Source organism: Poecile atricapillus, chromosome 6 (genome assembly GCF_030490865.1).
Source record: "Poecile atricapillus isolate bPoeAtr1 chromosome 6, bPoeAtr1.hap1, whole genome shotgun sequence".
Lineage (NCBI taxonomy): Eukaryota > Metazoa > Chordata > Aves > Passeriformes > Paridae > Poecile > Poecile atricapillus.
In genome coordinates this window covers 36,833,110-36,838,109 of record NC_081254.1, presented here as the reverse complement: position 1 = coordinate 36,838,109, position 5,000 = coordinate 36,833,110, and positions in this window count along the sequence as shown.

The following is a 5,000-nucleotide window of genomic DNA, read 5'->3' as shown; positions in this document are numbered from 1 at the left end:
TGGTATCATTCGATGCCAGGGAGACTGGAGGAAGGAGGAAGGGGAGGGATGGGTTTATCCCACCACCAGGAAAGCCCTTTTTATTTTACTTTTATGTGAATTTAACAACCAGGTAAGAGAAAAAAAAAAAAAAAAGAAAAAGAAAAAAAGAAAAAAAAGCCTTAAATTGTCAATGCTGTTGAATGAGCTTCTGTATTGATTCACCCCTTGGAAATGCCTGGGAGTGCTGCAGATCCCAGGGAGCGCAGCAGGAGGGATGATTGCACGGAGCAAACCCTCTTGTCCTGCAGCTGAGTGGGAGACGAGCACAGGGAGGAAGGTGGGGGCTGTGCCACCCTCTCCAGGCCTCATGGCTGGATGAGAACACCGGATTTAGCACTGAAATGGAAAAAAATCCACAAAGTTTTCCGAAGGCAAAGGTACAGGGGCCGTGTGTTGAGGCCAAGCAGCCAGGCTTGGCTCTTTTTTACAAAAATGCCACATCCCTGTTCCTGAGTGAAGGACCTGCAGGTGTCCAGGGCAGAGCTTGGCTGCTCCATTTTCCATGAGCCCCCTCCATGGGCACAAACCCATCCTGTGGAAGGGAAGCTCCAGTGCTGCCACTTCTCCAGCTGGTTCCTCAGAGGAGAGAGGAGCCGGGAATGCCAGGACAGGGCGGTGTTCCAGCATGGGAGCCCCCTCAGGTGCTGGGTTTGGACTCTGCAGAGCTGCTCACAGGAGGTGAGGCCAGGCCAGCTCTGCCTTCTCTTGGGAGAACATAAACATAAAACAAAATCCCTTTTTTTGAGACAGGGAGAAGATTGGATGGGGGTGGGAATTCTGAATTCTGGCTCCTCAAAGAACCCTCAGTGACCCTCCAGTAAATCAGTGAAACTGGGAGGGTTTGGGAAGAGCAGGATGGATGGTGGGGCTTGGCCAAGTGCTGGCACGGTGTGAGGCTGAGGGCACTTGTTGTATCCCAAAAAAAGAGCATTGGGTCATCATCCAAAGCCACTCCATTTCCTCCTCCACTTCTTTAGTTATTAAAAACAAATAAGAACCCGCTCGCACATTAAGAACAAAAAAGGAAAACAAGGTACTTAAGAACTGGCAGGCAGGCTCAGCAATAAGTCATGGCACCAGCCCCTGGAATGTCCCTGTTTGTATAAATAGGATCATTCATGGGAATCTCCAGGATAAATCCCTTACATTCAGTGAAGAGGAAGAGTATTGTCTGCTGTGACACAAGAAAAATGACATTTAAAAATACAATTAAACAGAAAACATCTAAGGTACAGATAATTTATCTAAGAGTGCTGGTGCCAGAGCCTTCAGCCATCCCGATGGACAGGGAATGTCTACAGCTTGTGGGTTTTGTGGCATTTCATTCCTTCTGTGTTTTGGGGTTTTTTGGGTTAAGACACTAGCTAGCAATGTAACTCCTGAAAAATTCAAACCAGCAGCCAGAGCCTCGTTCAGGTCCTCAGCTCAGCAGGCAAAACTTCAGGAATCTCCATGACTTTGTTTTATCTGGGAAATAATTGCAGTGCTCCCCAAAACTGCTCCCCACACCGGTGTGAGGCTCCTTGGCCGTGCCCAAGGCTGTCCCACGTGTCACACACCATGACAATACTCTGGGCCATCACCAGGACTTTATTGGCAGTGCCAAGATAATAATAAAAATAATAAAATAATAATAAAATAATAATTAAATATTAATAAAATTATAATAAAATAATAATAATAAAATATAGTAATAGTAATAGTAATAGCAATAGCAATAGCAATAGCAATAGCAATAGCAATAGTAAAAGTAATAGTAATAGCAATGACAATAGTAATAGTAATAGTAATAGTAAGAATAGTAATAGTAATAGTAATAAAATAAAATAATAAAATAAAATAAAATAAAAATAAACTATAAACTATAAAAATAAAATAAAATAAAATAAAATAAAATAATAAAATAAAATAAAATAAAATAAAATAAAATAAAATAAAATAAAATAAAATAAAATAAAATAAAATAAAATAAAATAAAATAATTCCTTGGCCCCACCCCTGAGCAGGGAACTCGCCAAACCCAGCACCCAGCATGTCAAAATAAATAAAAAAAATTAGGGAAAATCAGTGAATTTGAGGAGAAGTGGGGAGTGTAGGAAGCTGTGTCCACAGTGGAGGCCCCTGCAGTCCTATATCCCATGGCAGGGGTTGACAACTGTTATCAGGCCATGAGGATGTGTCAGAAAAGAAAAATAATATCAGAAATAAAATACTTTTTTTTTAAAAAAAAGAAGACAAAAAATCTTAGAGAAAAGAAATATTAGGGCAAAAAAATCTTAGGAAAAAAAAACCCTCTCTTTCAAAGCTGCTCACCATGTACAGCTGCTGAAACATCTGTGCTGAACATGATGGCACAAGCTGGGATTGTGCAGTTGGGGAGGGGGAGGCAGGCAGGGAGGGAAGGCACGGGGTGAGGACAGTCCCCAAACGAGGGGACAGGGCCAGGCAGGAACCCCCAGGCTGTAGCCAAGGGGGTGCCCCCACATTTTGGGGCACCTCAGAAAAAAAACCCCAGATGTGTTTGGGGTCACCTCAGAGACCCTGAGACCCTCCCCTTATTCAGCTCAGGGTGATGGAATCCAGCAAAGGTTTGGAGGGTGACACCAAGGAAATTTGTCAATGTTAAAATATATTTTTTGCAATATCCCCCCTCCAAAAAAAACAAATCAGGGAAGACCCTAAAACCTGCTGAAATTGGGGCTCGACAGGTGGGTTTGGCACTGCCCTCCTGCACAGATGAGGATTTTTGGACCTGCTAATGTGGGTAGAAAAATTTTAATCTCTGGCCTGGAATGGGTGCAGGAATAAAAAAAAAAAAAAAAAAGAAAAAGGAAAAATTCAACAACAACTAGAAAAAAAAAATGCAATCCTTTGCTCCTGCATTGTGATTTAAAAAAAAAAAAAAAAAAAAAGAAACTAAATAGAATAGAACAGAAATCTGCCTTAATCAAAACAACATTATGCCAAAACCCCTTTCGAGGGAAGGGAAATGTCCACAGCAGCACAGCCCTGCTTAAAAATAGAACAGGCTTTGCCTTGTGAGGAACAAAAATACAGAACAACACTTCTGCCAGCCCGCCTTTGAAGGATGTCTGTCATATGCCTGCGCTTATTTTACGCCCCTTCCCTTTTTTAAAAGAGGAACAATGCCATCTTCCCGAAAGGAAATAGGCAATAAAAACTCCAGCAGGATTTCCTATTCATAATTTTTCCCATTCATATCCTAATGGGTGAAGGAAAAAAAAAAAAAAAATCAACCTTCCACCAGCTTTAACAACTTAAACGGCACTTATTAAATAGATATTTTTACATGCCTGGTTTTTCCTAAATGTGGGATATAGTTTTACAGTTCAATTAAGTTTTTTTTTTTTCCCCTTTTCCAGATCTCCTTCTCAGAGCTGGCTGAATTCTGTGCGAGCTGATGTAAAGCATCTGATGACAAAATATCAAATATATTTCTAAAACACCCCGTTGAGATTTTATCTGTGCCATTACATTTTTAATTAATAGAATTTCTCCCCCCCCCATTTTTTTTTTTTTCAGTTGTTGTTTTACAAATGTTGTGTTTTACTGCCAGTATGATCTCACTGCTTTACAGTATCGATAAATGAAGGCACACCTGCACTATAAAATCTGCTTTATATGAAGCAGGCCATTCATGTTTTTATAGCCCATTTTTCACCCATTGTTCTTGGGTCATGTCATAGGTGTGCTGTAATGTGTGCTGGAGGTGGGCGGCTCGGAGATCCCTTCCACAAAATGGTCTAATTTTGCCAACTTTAGTGCCAGAATCTGGCCTGAAAAATGCAGAATTAATATCCCCATGGACACTCGGCATGATGTCACTTCCCTGCAAATGTCCAAGACAAACAGCTATTTCCAGATCACTTGCACTTATAACATGAATTCTCCCTCCTTTCTTATCCCCAAATTACTATTCCTGTGTTTTCTAGCAATTTTTATGTTAACTCGGTTCATGCCTGAACTTTCCTGACTCTGCGAAAGCCTTGCAGGGTTTTATTGTGTTGCCTCATGGATGACAAGGTTCATTCCTAACCCAAAGAGGTTTTTTTGGAGCCTGCAGACCATTTTTTTTTCAGGAGGCTTTTGCAAACCAGCCCAACCTGCCTTGGCGTTTCCCCCACTCTGTGCACGCACACAAAAGGAATTGTTACAAAACGCAGCCACCTCGCTTAATTCAAAAAACACCGGGTTTAAGGGGGTGTTTTGGAATTCTTTTCCTTTCTTTGCCAGGGCTCTCCAGGCAGCTCTGCTCACACACCTTACTCCTGGCTGGCAGCATCCTCCCGGTGCTGTCCCTGCGGAGAGGAGGATGATGCCGGTGGGATGAAGGTCACCCTCCCCTGGAACCCGAGCCCTTGGGTCCCAGACTGGGGTTTCCATGGGGCTCCAAGTTTTCCCACCGGGAATATCAATATTTTCCTGGCAGCCACCCTTCCCGAGGCTGGGATGCAGCAGATTAATTCCTCAACTCCTTTTATTAAACCCCTCCTTGCCCCCTTTTTCCCCACCTTCACCCCACACAGCACCAGAAATTTCAGAACTCTCCTTTCAAGTGACAACTTTACGGCAGAGCCCAGAAACTTTCAGGGTTTTAGGATTGCTGGAAACTTTTTTAGGGTTTTTTTTTAGGGTAACAAACAGAGCAACAAAGCTGGCATCACTTGGAGGCACAGCAGCAAAGTTTCCAGGGGGATGTGGGGAGGGCATGGAAGTTCACCCCTGGGAGCTGGAGGGTGCCTGGATCCCTGGGATGGACACTGGTGTCTGATTTCCCTGCCAATGGGACTGCTGGAATTTAACATCTCGTTCTCCACGGGTGATTCCTGTGGAAGGAAGAGGGGAAAAAAGAAAGAAAGAAAGAAAGAAAGAAAGAAAGAAAGAAAGAAAGAAAGAAAGAAAGAAAGAAAGAAAGAAAGAAAGAAAGAAAGAAAGAA